At 48.4% G+C, this 14,368-nt stretch overlaps 11 non-coding genes across 11 annotated transcripts; all 11 read left to right on the top strand.

Annotated features, from left to right (window-relative positions):
• Window positions 1–884: 884 nt before the first annotated feature.
• TRNAV-AAC (transfer RNA valine (anticodon AAC)) lies at window positions 885–957 on the top strand. The gene has a single exon. It is a non-coding gene; the product is annotated as a tRNA-Val (tRNA).
• A 1,852-nt stretch (window positions 958–2,809) lies between these two features.
• Window positions 2,810–2,882, top strand: TRNAV-UAC (transfer RNA valine (anticodon UAC)). Its single transcript has one exon. It is a non-coding gene; the product is annotated as a tRNA-Val (tRNA).
• Window positions 2,883–4,403: 1,521 nt separating this feature from the next.
• Window positions 4,404–4,476, top strand: TRNAV-AAC (transfer RNA valine (anticodon AAC)). The gene has a single exon. It is a non-coding gene; the product is annotated as a tRNA-Val (tRNA).
• A 1,336-nt stretch (window positions 4,477–5,812) lies between these two features.
• On the top strand, window positions 5,813–5,884 carry TRNAP-UGG (transfer RNA proline (anticodon UGG)). Its single transcript has one exon. It is a non-coding gene; the product is annotated as a tRNA-Pro (tRNA).
• A 444-nt stretch (window positions 5,885–6,328) lies between these two features.
• TRNAV-UAC (transfer RNA valine (anticodon UAC)) lies at window positions 6,329–6,401 on the top strand. The gene has a single exon. It is a non-coding gene; the product is annotated as a tRNA-Val (tRNA).
• A 1,521-nt stretch (window positions 6,402–7,922) lies between these two features.
• On the top strand, window positions 7,923–7,995 carry TRNAV-AAC (transfer RNA valine (anticodon AAC)). The gene has a single exon. It is a non-coding gene; the product is annotated as a tRNA-Val (tRNA).
• Window positions 7,996–9,331: 1,336 nt separating this feature from the next.
• Window positions 9,332–9,403, top strand: TRNAP-UGG (transfer RNA proline (anticodon UGG)). The gene has a single exon. It is a non-coding gene; the product is annotated as a tRNA-Pro (tRNA).
• Window positions 9,404–9,847: 444 nt separating this feature from the next.
• On the top strand, window positions 9,848–9,920 carry TRNAV-UAC (transfer RNA valine (anticodon UAC)). Its single transcript has one exon. It is a non-coding gene; the product is annotated as a tRNA-Val (tRNA).
• Window positions 9,921–11,441: 1,521 nt separating this feature from the next.
• On the top strand, window positions 11,442–11,514 carry TRNAV-AAC (transfer RNA valine (anticodon AAC)). The gene has a single exon. It is a non-coding gene; the product is annotated as a tRNA-Val (tRNA).
• Window positions 11,515–12,850: 1,336 nt separating this feature from the next.
• Window positions 12,851–12,922, top strand: TRNAP-UGG (transfer RNA proline (anticodon UGG)). The gene has a single exon. It is a non-coding gene; the product is annotated as a tRNA-Pro (tRNA).
• A 444-nt stretch (window positions 12,923–13,366) lies between these two features.
• TRNAV-UAC (transfer RNA valine (anticodon UAC)) lies at window positions 13,367–13,439 on the top strand. The gene has a single exon. It is a non-coding gene; the product is annotated as a tRNA-Val (tRNA).
• The last annotated feature ends 929 nt before the right edge of the window (window positions 13,440–14,368 follow it).

Genomic DNA, 14,368 nt, shown 5'->3' with positions numbered 1-14,368 from the left:
TCTATGTGTGCTGCACGAACATATCGCCACTGAAGATTTCTGTTGTGCAGGAAGGTGTGCCTTCCTGAACAAAAACAATTTCCCCCTCCACGCAGCCATCCTTGTACCATGGCGCAAGGATGGCTGCGTTGGTGCTCGGCAGCTAATTTAGAGCTGGCGCAGAGGGAAGCACAGGGGTGCGCTGTATTCTACTAAATACGGCGCTTCCCTGCATTTTGAAAATGACTGAGTGCGAGGCTGCCAAATTTGGCAGAGCGTCTCACTCAGTCATCCTCTTGTAATTATGGGCCAAAAGGTCTAAAGGATAGAGGCGTTTTATGTCATGTTCGATGACGACCATGGAAATGACTCTAGTCATATTGCAGAAGAGAGAACCATGTGCATTTTCTTGCCTTGCGATGTATTCGCCCACTCTCTGCCCTCAACCCTAGGAGCAGGGTCTGAGCAGTGGTGCTTCTGTGCCCTCGCTCGTTGGTGTCCGGGTCCAAATCCCCAACACACCCTTTTTAGCAGAAAACACACAAATTTTACTCAAAATACACAAAGCTTGAAGATTCCTCATTCCACTCAAAGCATTGTTGTGCAAAATATTTTTAGCCTCAGGAGAAAAAAAGGATCACCATGCCTTGGCTTCCTTCCTGCTTGCTTTCAGTGTGCTCTGTGTGATGCTTTCACAGGCTCTGGTTTCAGGCATTTAGGCATCAGATATTTGTCTCTACCCGCAGCTGTGACTTTTCAGTACATCTGAGTGTACGCTTGCTGGCTGACAACGCTGCAATTTTCACACTTACTCCTCGCTTTGCGAGCAACTGCTGATCAAGTATAGAGGCAATCGGGCAAACATATGAGGGGAATTTTGCTCCTTCAGTCAAGCCCTCATGCTTGTTTCTGTAGTGTAGTGGTTATCACGTTCGCCTAACACGCGAAAGGTCCCCGGTTCGAGACCGGGCAGAAACAATGGGCAGTGTCTGCTTTTGTGTTTGCTCCCTAAAAGCTTAGTCTCACTCAGGGATGGCCTTTAAAAACTTGTGACCTGTGTAAAACTTGTATTACTATTGCAGGCCGGTAAAAAGTTATCTGCATCTTTGCGTAGTCGTGCATGTGCCTGGTTTCTTATTCTGTTTTTTACTTTTTTTTTTCTTGGCCATGTTATATTGTGGGGCCTTTAAACCTGTCACCTTGATAGGAACATTGCAAGCGGCAGCATCGACAAGTGCAGACTGAGGAGTCAGACCTAAACACAGACTCAGCTGTCAGGATGGCCGAGTGGTCTAAGGCGGCAGCCTCAAGAGAGCTTGATCTTCAGTTAAGCTAAGCATCCTGGTTTGCTCATGTAGTTGTGGGTTCATATCGCACTTCTGATAGGTCTATTTTCTGCCCTTAAATCTTCCTCTGCTTGCACAGCCAGCTCCCCACAACACTATCTTTGCAAGCTGCTGTAGCATATGAAAAGAAATCCACCAACCCTCCGGCTGGGCCCTCAATCAGCATTCCATGTATTTCTGGAAGGGGCATCTCAGTCACGCCTTCTGTTAGAGCTGCACCTTATCACTGTAACTACCATGCTGGTTTCTACTTAAGCAGTTGATTCCATCGTTTGAAGTGAGGCTCTCCTGCCACTTTTGGGCAGAGAAGGCACTGCCCCTGCAACAACAACAGGCAGACAAGCTCAACCTGGGTTTCCTGGTTAGGTGGGCGGAGCAGAATGGCAATGGTCCCTCCTTGTGACTTGAAATTAACATGAAGAAGACAGAGAGGCAGCTGGGAGTAGGCAGTACCCATGCACCCCTGAACACTGTCTTGCGATTTTCACCCAATTCTGAAATGAGTCGGGAGGAAAGGAGGTGATTTTCCTATCGAAGGCCATTCTGGGAATTCAGCCACCCCGCGTCTCCCAGGTGAGTGTTTCAGGCCTGTGAGGCACTCATATAAATCTCGCCTGATCGAGCACTGAGCGAGCAATTGTGCTTGAATACAAGAGGCATGCTCCTCTGGCTCAGGCGCAAGAGATGGCAGGCCCTTCAGTGCTTCTGGTCTGGAAGTCTACGGTGCAAGGGCCCAGGTCCTGCGGAGGCGTACAACTACCAGAAAGGGTCTGCTTTTCTCATCAGCGTCACAGTTCAGCTTGCTAGCATAGGGCTTCTTGACTACCTCTTGCCTTGCTAGAGGCAAAAAAAAAACCCTTGGCACAAAACATCAATTGCTATGGCACGCTTAGAAGGAGAGTCTCAAAGTGGCCCTGCTTTTTCACAAAGACACTTCAGAAGATGTTTGAAAGGCTTTTGCAGCAGCAGGCTCCTTGGTCTAGGGGTATGATTCTCGCTTTGGGTGTGAGAGGTCCCGGGTTCAAATCCCGGACGAGCCCGTGCCTTCATAGGTTCGATCTGTTTTTAAACAGGAGTATTTCTGCTTTCCACTCTTGTAAGATGCCATGGTGGAATGCATTGCATGCTTTCTACTGGTGTCGAGGCAGTTCGGCATGATGAAGGAGTGCGGGATTTCTTTCTAACTGCTTTTTTGTGTTGGAGCAGCACTTCTCGTTGGAACATGAAATGCACAGTGCTTCTCCAAAGTAATTGCAGGGCTGGTTTTGAAATCACCTCTTGGAATGAAAGTGATCCCAGTTCCTTTCTTCCAAAGGAAGAGATCCTGTCAGAAAGGCTCAGCTTTGAGCGTCATGAATATTGTCCCTTAGTCCTTGCATTCCAGTCCAAAGCATAGCCACATAAAGAAAGCAGGTGTGTCTGTTTCCAGTGCAGTGGTTCCAGTCCAATGCATAGCCACATGAAGCAAGTAAGCAGGCATGTCTGTTTCTATAGTGTAGTGGTTATCACGTTCGCCTTACACGCGAAAGGTCCCTGGTTCGAGGCCAGGCAGAAACAGCAAGTTGCTGTGCTTTATCACATTATTTGCATTTACCACCTCACCTGACAGGTAAATTGAAATTAAAGAGGCTGTGTCTATCCCTCACCATCGTGAGGTACTACGCTCCAAGGGCATCGGTCTCAACTCACCAAGAGAAGACGATACACCTTACGGCAGTCAGTTGCTCCCTTTTTGACCTTTCCATTGAAGCCTGGGCCTACTGTGGTCAAGCCAGCCAAGGAAGGAAGGTATGAGAGCGAAAATGGCTTTCCTACCTTCACCAAGAACATACACCTTGAGCAAAGAAAGGGCCAGACTTACAAGGCCCTATCGCCACCGGCACATCATCTTTAGTGACGCCCCGGTGGCACTATGTACTGTGCCGTATTTACAAGACGCCGTTCAACCACGTTTTGTGGCTTAACACCACCTTGTAAATACGGCCCCTTCACACGCAGCCCTTTCCCTGGAAGGGGCGTGCAATGGGCGTTGCTCTGGGTGGGCCACTGCAACACCATAGCATTTTGATGCTGCTCCAGTTTTACGAGTTTTTGTAAATCTGTGGCAGTGCCAAAAACTAAGCGCCATACAATGGGTGTCGTTATAGTGGAGAAACGAGCAGAAATGTTTTCATTTCTCCTCATTTTTGCTCTTTCTATGTGTGCTGCACGAACATATCGCCACTGAAGATTTCTGTTGTGCAGGAAGGTGTGCCTTCCTGAACAAAAACAATTTCCCCCTCCACGCAGCCATCCTTGTACCATGGCGCAAGGATGGCTGCGTTGGTGCTCGGCAGCTAATTTAGAGCTGGCGCAGAGGGAAGCACAGGGGTGCGCTGTATTCTACTAAATACGGCGCTTCCCTGCATTTTGAAAATGACTGAGTGCGAGGCTGCCAAATTTGGCAGAGCGTCTCACTCAGTCATCCTCTTGTAATTATGGGCCAAAAGGTCTAAAGGATAGAGGCGTTTTATGTCATGTTCGATGACGACCATGGAAATGACTCTAGTCATATTGCAGAAGAGAGAACCATGTGCATTTTCTTGCCTTGCGATGTATTCGCCCACTCTCTGCCCTCAACCCTAGGAGCAGGGTCTGAGCAGTGGTGCTTCTGTGCCCTCGCTCGTTGGTGTCCGGGTCCAAATCCCCAACACACCCTTTTTAGCAGAAAACACTCAAATTTTACTCAAAATACACAAAGCTTGAAGATTCCTCATTCCACTCAAAGCATTGTTGTGCAAAATATTTTTAGCCTCAGGAGAAAAAAAGGATCACCATGCCTTGGCTTCCTTCCTGCTTGCTTTCAGTGTGCTCTGTGTGATGCTTTCTCAGGCTCTGGTTTCAGGCATTTAGGCATCAGATATTTGTCTCTACCCGCAGCTGTGACTTTTCAGTACATCTGAGTGTACGCTTGCTGGCTGACAACGCTGCAATTTTCACACTTACTCCTCGCTTTGCGAGCAACTGCTGATCAAGTATAGAGGCAATCGGGCAAACATATGAGGGGAATTTTGCTCCTTCAGTCAAGCCCTCATGCTTGTTTCTGTAGTGTAGTGGTTATCACGTTCGCCTAACACGCGAAAGGTCCCCGGTTCGAGACCGGGCAGAAACAATGGGCAGTGTCTGCTTTTGTGTTTGCTCCCTAAAAGCTTAGTCTCACTCAGGGATGGCCTTTAAAAACTTGTGACCTGTGTAAAACTTGTATTACTATTGCAGGCCGGTAAAAAGTTATCTGCATCTTTGCGTAGTCGTGCATGTGCCTGGTTTCTTATTCTGTTTTTTACTTTTTTTTTTCTTGGCCATGTTATATTGTGGGGCCTTTAAACCTGTCACCTTGATAGGAACATTGCAAGCGGCAGCATCGACAAGTGCAGACTGAGGAGTCAGACCTAAACACAGACTCAGCTGTCAGGATGGCCGAGTGGTCTAAGGCGGCAGCCTCAAGAGAGCTTGATCTTCAGTTAAGCTAAGCATCCTGGTTTGCTCATGTAGTTGTGGGTTCATATCGCACTTCTGATAGGTCTATTTTCTGCCCTTAAATCTTCCTCTGCTTGCACAGCCAGCTCCCCACAACACTATCTTTGCAAGCTGCTGTAGCATATGAAAAGAAATCCACCAACCCTCCGGCTGGGCCCTCAATCAGCATTCCATGTATTTCTGGAAGGGGCATCTCAGTCACGCCTTCTGTTAGAGCTGCACCTTATCACTGTAACTACCATGCTGGTTTCTACTTAAGCAGTTGATTCCATCGTTTGAAGTGAGGCTCTCCTGCCACTTTTGGGCAGAGAAGGCACTGCCCCTGCAACAACAACAGGCAGACAAGCTCAACCTGGGTTTCCTGGTTAGGTGGGCGGAGCAGAATGGCAATGGTCCCTCCTTGTGACTTGAAATTAACATGAAGAAGACAGAGAGGCAGCTGGGAGTAGGCAGTACCCATGCACCCCTGAACACTGTCTTGCGATTTTCACCCAATTCTGAAATGAGTCGGGAGGAAAGGAGGTGATTTTCCTATCGAAGGCCATTCTGGGAATTCAGCCACCCCGCGTCTCCCAGGTGAGTGTTTCAGGCCTGTGAGGCACTCATATAAATCTCGCCTGATCGAGCACTGAGCGAGCAATTGTGCTTGAATACAAGAGGCATGCTCCTCTGGCTCAGGCGCAAGAGATGGCAGGCCCTTCAGTGCTTCTGGTCTGGAAGTCTACGGTGCAAGGGCCCAGGTCCTGCGGAGGCGTACAACTACCAGAAAGGGTCTGCTTTTCTCATCAGCGCCACAGTTCAGCTTGCTAGCATAGGGCTTCTTGACTACCTCTTGCCTTGCTAGAGGCAAAAAAAAAACCCTTGGCACAAAACATCAATTGCTATGGCACGCTTAGAAGGAGAGTCTCCAAGTGGCCCTGCTTTTTCACAAAGACACTTCAGAAGATGTTTGAAAGGCTTTTGCAGCAGCAGGCTCGTTGGTCTAGGGGTATGATTCTCACTTTGGGTGTGAGAGGTCCCGGGTTCAAATCCCGGACGAGCCCGTGCCTTCATAGGTTCGATCTGTTTTTAAACAGGAGTATTTCTGCTTTCCACTCTTGTAAGATGCCATGGTGGAATGCATTGCATGCTTTCTACTGGTGTCGAGGCAGTTCGGCATGATGAAGGAGTGCGGGATTTCTTTCTAACTGCTTTTTTGTGTTGGAGCAGCACTTCTCGTTGGAACATGAAATGCACAGTGCTTCTCCAAAGTAATTGCAGGGCTGGTTTTGAAATCACCTCTTGGAATGAAAGTGATCCCAGTTCCTTTCTTCCAAAGGAAGAGATCCTGTCAGAAAGGCTCAGCTTTGAGCGTCATGAATATTGTCCCTTAGTCCTTGCATTCCAGTCCAAAGCATAGCCACATAAAGAAAGCAGGTGTGTCTGTTTCCAGTGCAGTGGTTCCAGTCCAATGCATAGCCACATGAAGCAAATAAGCAGGCATGTCTGTTTCTGTAGTGTAGTGGTTATCACGTTCGCCTTACACGCGAAAGGTCCCTGGTTCGAGGCCAGGCAGAAACAGCAAGTTGCTGTGCTTTATCACATTATTTGCATTTACCACCTCACCTGACAGGTAAATTGAAATTAAAGAGGCTGTGTCTATCCCTCACCATCGTGAGGTACTACGCTCCAAGGGCATCGGTCTCAACTCACCAAGAGAAGACGATACACCTTACGGCAGTCAGTTGCTCCCTTTTTGACCTTTCCATTGAAGCCTGGGCCTACTGTGGTCAAGCCAGCCAAGGAAGGAAGGTATGAGAGCGAAAATGGCTTTCCTACCTTCACCAAGAACATACACCTTGAGCAAAGAAAGGGCCAGACTTACAAGGCCCTATCGCCACCGGCACATCATCTTTAGGGACGCCCCGGTGGCACTATGTACTGTGCCGTATTTACAAGACGCCGTTCAACCACGTTTTGTGGCTTAACACCACCTTGTAAATACGGCCCCTTCACACGCAGCCCTTTCCCTGGAAGGGGCGTGCAATGGGCGTTGCTCTGGGTGGGCCACTGCAACACCATAGCATTTTGATGCTGCTCCAGTTTTACGAGTTTTTGTAAATCTGTGGCAGCGCCAAAATCCAAGCGCCATACAATGGGTGTCGTTATAGTGGAGAAACGAGCAGAAATGTTTTCATTTCTCCTCATTTTTGCTCTTTCTATGTGTGCTGCACGAACATATCGCCACTGAAGATTTCTGTTGTGCAGGAAGGTGTGCCTTCCTGAACAAAAACAATTTCCCCCTCCACGCAGCCATCCTTGTACCATGGCGCAAGGATGGCTGCGTTGGTGCTCGGCAGCTAATTTAGAGCTGGCGCAGAGGGAAGCACAGGGGTGCGCTGTATTCTACTAAATACGGCGCTTCCCTGCATTTTGAAAATGACTGAGTGCGAGGCTGCCAAATTTGGCAGAGCGTCTCACTCAGTCATCCTCTTGTAATTATGGGCCAAAAGGTCTAAAGGATAGAGGCGTTTTATGTCATGTTCGATGACGACCATGGAAATGACTCTAGTCATATTGCAGAAGAGAGAACCATGTGCATTTTCTTGCCTTGCGATGTATTCGCCCACTCTCTGCCCTCAACCCTAGGAGCAGGGTCTGAGCAGTGGTGCTTCTGTGCCCTCGCTCGTTGGTGTCCGGGTCCAAATCCCCAACACACCCTTTTTAGCAGAAAACACACAAATTTTACTCAAAATACACAAAGCTTGAAGATTCCTCATTCCACTCAAAGCATTGTTGTGCAAAATATTTTTAGCCTCAGGAGAAAAAAAGGATCACCATGCCTTGGCTTCCTTCCTGCTTGCTTTCAGTGTGCTCTGTGTGATGCTTTCACAGGCTCTGGTTTCAGGCATTTAGGCATCAGATATTTGTCTCTACCCGCAGCTGTGACTTTTCAGTACATCTGAGTGTACGCTTGCTGGCTGACAACGCTGCAATTTTCACACTTACTCCTCGCTTTGCGAGCAACTGCTGATCAAGTATAGAGGCAATCGGGCAAACATATGAGGGGAATTTTGCTCCTTCAGTCAAGCCCTCATGCTTGTTTCTGTAGTGTAGTGGTTATCACGTTTGCCTAACACGCGAAAGGTCCCCGGTTCGAGACCGGGCAGAAACAATGGGCAGTGTCTGCTTTTGTGTTTGCTCCCTAAAAGCTTAGTCTCACTCAGGGATGGCCTTTAAAAACTTGTGACCTGTGTAAAACTTGTATTACTATTGCAGGCCGGTAAAAAGTTATCTGCATCTTTGCGTAGTCGTGCATGTGCCTGGTTTCTTATTCTGTTTTTTACTTTTTTTTTTCTTGGCCATGTTATATTGTGGGGCCTTTAAACCTGTCACCTTGATAGGAACATTGCAAGCGGCAGCATCGACAAGTGCAGACTGAGGAGTCAGACCTAAACACAGACTCAGCTGTCAGGATGGCCGAGTGGTCTAAGGCGGCAGCCTCAAGAGAGCTTGATCTTCAGTTAAGCTAAGCATCCTGGTTTGCTCATGTAGTTGTGGGTTCATATCGCACTTCTGATAGGTCTATTTTCTGCCCTTAAATCTTCCTCTGCTTGCACAGCCAGCTCCCCACAACACTATCTTTGCAAGCTGCTGTAGCATATGAAAAGAAATCCACCAACCCTCCGGCTGGGCCCTCAATCAGCATTCCATGTATTTCTGGAAGGGGCATCTCAGTCACGCCTTCTGTTAGAGCTGCACCTTATCACTGTAACTACCATGCTGGTTTCTACTTAAGCAGTTGATTCCATCGTTTGAAGTGAGGCTCTCCTGCCACTTTTGGGCAGAGAAGGCACTGCCCCTGCAACAACAACAGGCAGACAAGCTCAACCTGGGTTTCCTGGTTAGGTGGGCGGAGCAGAATGGCAATGGTCCCTCCTTGTGACTTGAAATTAACATGAAGAAGACAGAGAGGCAGCTGGGAGTAGGCAGTACCCATGCACCCCTGAACACTGTCTTGCGATTTTCACCCAATTCTGAAATGAGTCGGGAGGAAAGGAGGTGATTTTCCTATCGAAGGCCATTCTGGGAATTCAGCCACCCCGCGTCTCCCAGGTGAGTGTTTCAGGCCTGTGAGGCACTCATATAAATCTCGCCTGATCGAGCACTGAGCGAGCAATTGTGCTTGAATACAAGAGGCATGCTCCTCTGGCTCAGGCGCAAGAGATGGCAGGCCCTTCAGTGCTTCTGGTCTGGAAGTCTACGGTGCAAGGGCCCAGGTCCTGCGGAGGCGTACAACTACCAGAAAGGGTCTGCTTTTCTCATCAGCGCCACAGTTCAGCTTGCTAGCATAGGGCTTCTTGACTACCTCTTGCCTTGCTAGAGGCAAAAAAAAACCCCTTGGCACAAAACATCAATTGCTATGGCACGCTTAGAAGGAGAGTCTCCAAGTGGCCCTGCTTTTTCACAAAGACACTTCAGAAGATGTTTGAAAGGCTTTTGCAGCAGCAGGCTCGTTGGTCTAGGGGTATGATTCTCGCTTTGGGTGTGAGAGGTCCCGGGTTCAAATCCCGGACGAGCCCGTGCCTTCATAGGTTCGATCTGTTTTTAAACAGGAGTATTTCTGCTTTCCACTCTTGTAAGATGCCATGGTGGAATGCATTGCATGCTTTCTACTGGTGTCGAGGCAGTTCGGCATGATGAAGGAGTGCGGGATTTCTTTCTAACTGCTTTTTTGTGTTGGAGCAGCACTTCTCGTTGGAACATGAAATGCACAGTGCTTCTCCAAAGTAATTGCAGGGCTGGTTTTGAAATCACCTCTTGGAATGAAAGTGATCCCAGTTCCTTTCTTCCAAAGGAAGAGATCCTGTCAGAAAGGCTCAGCTTTGAGCGTCATGAATATTGTCCCTTAGTCCTTGCATTCCAGTCCAAAGCATAGCCACATAAAGAAAGCAGGTGTGTCTGTTTCCAGTGCAGTGGTTCCAGTCCAATGCATAGCCACATGAAGCAAATAAGCAGGCATGTCTGTTTCTGTAGTGTAGTGGTTATCACGTTTGCCTTACACGCGAAAGGTCCCTGGTTCGAGGCCAGGCAGAAACAGCAAGTTGCTGTGCTTTATCACATTATTTGCATTTACCACCTCACCTGACAGGTAAATTGAAATTAAAGAGGCTGTGTCTATCCCTCACCATCGTGAGGTACTACGCTCCAAGGGCATCGGTCTCAACTCACCAAGAGAAGACGATACACCTTACGGCAGTCAGTTGCTCCCTTTTTGACCTTTCCATTGAAGCCTGGGCCTACTGTGGTCAAGCCAGCCAAGGAAGGAAGGTATGAGAGCGAAAATGGCTTTCCTACCTTCACCAAGAACATACACCTTGAGCAAAGAAAGGGCCAGACTTACAAGGCCCTATCGCCACCGGCACATCATCTTTAGTGACGCCCCGGTGGCACTATGTACTGTGCCGTATTTACAAGACGCCGTTCAACCACGTTTTGTGGCTTAACACCACCTTGTAAATACGGCCCCTTCACACGCAGCCCTTTCCCTGGAAGGGGCGTGCAATGGGCGTTGCTCTGGGTGGGCCACTGCAACACCATAGCATTTTGATGCTGCTCCAGTTTTACGAGTTTTTGTAAATCTGTGGCAGCGCCAAAATCCAAGCGCCATACAATGGGTGTCGTTATAGTGGAGAAACGAGCAGAAATGTTTTCATTTCTCCTCATTTTTGCTCTTTCTATGTGTGCTGCACGAACATATCGCCACTGAAGATTTCTGTTGTGCAGGAAGGTGTGCCTTCCTGAACAAAAACAATTTCCCCCTCCACGCAGCCATCCTTGTACCATGGCGCAAGGATGGCTGCGTTGGTGCTCGGCAGCTAATTTAGAGCTGGCGCAGAGGGAAGCACAGGGGTGCGCTGTATTCTACTAAATACGGCGCTTCCCTGCATTTTGAAAATGACTGAGTGCGAGGCTGCCAAATTTGGCAGAGCGTCTCACTCAGTCATCCTCTTGTAATTATGGGCCAAAAGGTCTAAAGGATAGAGGCGTTTTATGTCATGTTCGATGACGACCATGGAAATGACTCTAGTCATATTGCAGAAGAGAGAACCATGTGCATTTTCTTGCCTTGCGATGTATTCGCCCACTCTCTGCCCTCAACCCTAGGAGCAGGGTCTGAGCAGTGGTGCTTCTGTGCCCTCGCTCGTTGGTGTCCGGGTCCAAATCCCCAACACACCCTTTTTAGCAGAAAACACACAAATTTTACTCAAAATACACAAAGCTTGAAGATTCCTCATTCCACTCAAAGCATTGTTGTGCAAAATATTTTTAGCCTCAGGAGAAAAAAAGGATCACCATGCCTTGACTTCCTTCCTGCTTGCTTTCAGTGTGCTCTGTGTGATGCTTTCACAGGCTCTGGTTTCAGGCATTTAGGCATCAGATATTTGTCTCTACCCGCAGCTGTGACTTTTCAGTACATCTGAGTGTACGCTTGCTGGCTGACAACGCTGCAATTTTCACACTTACTCCTCGCTTTGCGAGCAACTGCTGATCAAGTATAGAGGCAATCGGGCAAACATATGAGGGGAATTTTGCTCCTTCAGTCAAGCCCTCATGCTTGTTTCTGTAGTGTAGTGGTTATCACGTTCGCCTAACACGCGAAAGGTCCCCGGTTCGAGACCGGGCAGAAACAATGGGCAGTGTCTGCTTTTGTGTTTGCTCCCTAAAAGCTTAGTCTCACTCAGGGATGGCCTTTAAAAACTTGTGACCTGTGTAAAACTTGTATTACTATTGCAGGCCGGTAAAAAGTTATCTGCATCTTTGCGTAGTCGTGCATGTGCCTGGTTTCTTATTCTGTTTTTTACTTTTTTTTTTCTTGGCCATGTTATATTGTGGGGCCTTTAAACCTGTCACCTTGATAGGAACATTGCAAGCGGCAGCATCGACAAGTGCAGACTGAGGAGTCAGACCTAAACACAGACTCAGCTGTCAGGATGGCCGAGTGGTCTAAGGCGGCAGCCTCAAGAGAGCTTGATCTTCAGTTAAGCTAAGCATCCTGGTTTGCTCATGTAGTTGTGGGTTCATATCGCACTTCTGATAGGTCTATTTTCTGCCCTTAAATCTTCCTCTGCTTGCACAGCCAGCTCCCCACAACACTATCTTTGCAAGCTGCTGTAGCATATGAAAAGAAATCCACCAACCCTCCGGCTGGGCCCTCAATCAGCATTCCATGTATTTCTGGAAGGGGCATCTCAGTCACGCCTTCTGTTAGAGCTGCACCTTATCACTGTAACTACCATGCTGGTTTCTACTTAAGCAGTTGATTCCATCGTTTGAAGTGAGGCTCTCCTGCCACTTTTGGGCAGAGAAGGCACTGCCCCTGCAACAACAACAGGCAGACAAGCTCAACCTGGGTTTCCTGGTTAGGTGGGCGGAGCAGAATGGCAATGGTCCCTCCTTGTGACTTGAAATTAACATGGAGAAGACAGAGAGGCAGCTGGGAGTAGGCAGTACCCATGTACCCCTGAACACTGTCTTGCGATTTTCACCCAATTCTGAAATGAGTCGGGAGGAAAGGAGGTGATTTTCCTATCGAAGGCCATTCTGGGAATTCAGCCACCCCGCGTCTCCCAGGTGAGTGTTTCAGGCCTGTGAGGCACTCATATAAATCTCGCCTGATCGAGCACTGAGCGAGCAATTGTGCTTGAATACAAGAGGCATGCTCCTCTGGCTCAGGCGCAAGAGATGGCAGGCCCTTCAGTGCTTCTGGTCTGGAAGTCTACGGTGCAAGGGCCCAGGTCCTGCGGAGGCGTACAACTACCAGAAAGGGTCTGCTTTTCTCATCAGCGCCACAGTTCAGCTTGCTAGCATAGGGCTTCTTGACTACCTCTTGCCTTGCTAGAGGCAAAAAAAAACCCCTTGGCACAAAACATCAATTGCTATGGCACGCTTAGAAGGAGAGTCTCCAAGTGGCCCTGCTTTTTCACAAAGACACTTCAGAAGATGTTTGAAAGGCTTTTGCAGCAGCAGGCTCGTTGGTCTAGGGGTATGATTCTCGCTTTGGGTGTGAGAGGTCCCGGGTTCAAATCCCGGACGAGCCCGTGCCTTCATAGGTTCGATCTGTTTTTAAACAGGAGTATTTCTGCTTTCCACTCTTGTAAGATGCCATGGTGGAATGCATTGCATGCTTTCTACTGGTGTCGAGGCAGTTCGGCATGATGAAGGAGTGCGGGATTTCTTTCTAACTGCTTTTTTGTGTTGGAGCAGCACTTCTCGTTGGAACATGAAATGCACAGTGCTTCTCCAAAGTAATTGCAGGGCTGGTTTTGAAATCACCTCTTGGAATGAAAGTGATCCCAGTTCCTTTCTTCCAAAGGAAGAGATCCTGTCAGAAAGGCTCAGCTTTGAGCGTCATGAATATTGTCCCTTAGTCCTTGCATTCCAGTCCAAAGCATAGCCACATAAAGAAAGCAGGTGTGTCTGTTTCCAGTGCAGTGGTTCCAGTCCAATGCATAGCCACATGAAGCAAATACGCAGGCATGTCTGTTTCTGTAGTGTAGTGGTTATCACGTTCGCCTTACACGCGAAAGGTCCCTGGTTCGAGGCCAGGCAGAAACAGCAAGTTGCTGTGCTTTATCACATTATTTGCATTTACCACCTCACCTGACAGGTAAATTGAAATTAAAGAGGCTGTGTCTATCCCTCACCATCGTGAGGTACTACGCTCCAAGGGCATCGGTCTCAACTCACCAAGAGAAGACGATACACCTTACGGCAGTCAGTTGCTCCCTTTTTGACCTTTCCATTGAAGCCTGGGCCTACTGTGGTCAAGCCAGCCAAGGAAGGAAGGTATGAGAGCGAAAATGGCTTTCCTACCTTCACCAAGAACATACACCTTGAGCAAAGAAAGGGCCAGACTTACAAGGCCCTATCGCCACCGGCACATCATCTTTAGTGACGCCCCGGTGGCACTATGTACTGTGCCGTATTTACAAGACGCCGTTCAACCACGTTTTGTGGCTTAACACCACCTTGTAAATACGGCCCCTTCACACGCAGCCCTTTCCCTGGAAGGGGCGTGCAATGGGCGTTGCTCTGGGTGGGCCACTGCAACACCATAGCATTTTGATGCTGCTCCAGTTTTACGAGTTTTTGTAAATCTGTGGCAGCGCCAAAATCCAAGCGCCATACAATGGGTGTCGTTATAGTGGAGAAACGAGCAGAAATGTTTTCATTTCTCCTCATTTTTGCTCTTTCTATGTGTGCTGCACGAACATATCGCCACTGAAGATTTCTGTTGTGCAGGAAGGTGTGCCTTCCTGAACAAAAACAATTTCCCCCTCCACGCAGCCATCCTTGTACCATGGCGCAAGGATGGCTGCGTTGGTGCTCGGCAGCTAATTTAGAGCTGGCGCAGAGGGAAGCACAGGGGTGCGCTGTATTCTACTAAATACGGCGCTTCCCTGCATTTTGAAAATGACTGAGTGCGAGGCTGCCAAATTTGGCAGAGCGTCTCACTCAGTCATCCTCTTGTAATTATGGGCCAA

Source organism: Pleurodeles waltl, chromosome 10 (assembly GCF_031143425.1).
Source record: "Pleurodeles waltl isolate 20211129_DDA chromosome 10, aPleWal1.hap1.20221129, whole genome shotgun sequence".
NCBI classification, from domain to species: Eukaryota; Metazoa; Chordata; class Amphibia; order Caudata; family Salamandridae; genus Pleurodeles; species Pleurodeles waltl.
Note: the sequence above shows the minus strand (reverse complement) of the source record. Positions and strands in the feature narration are given on the sequence as shown.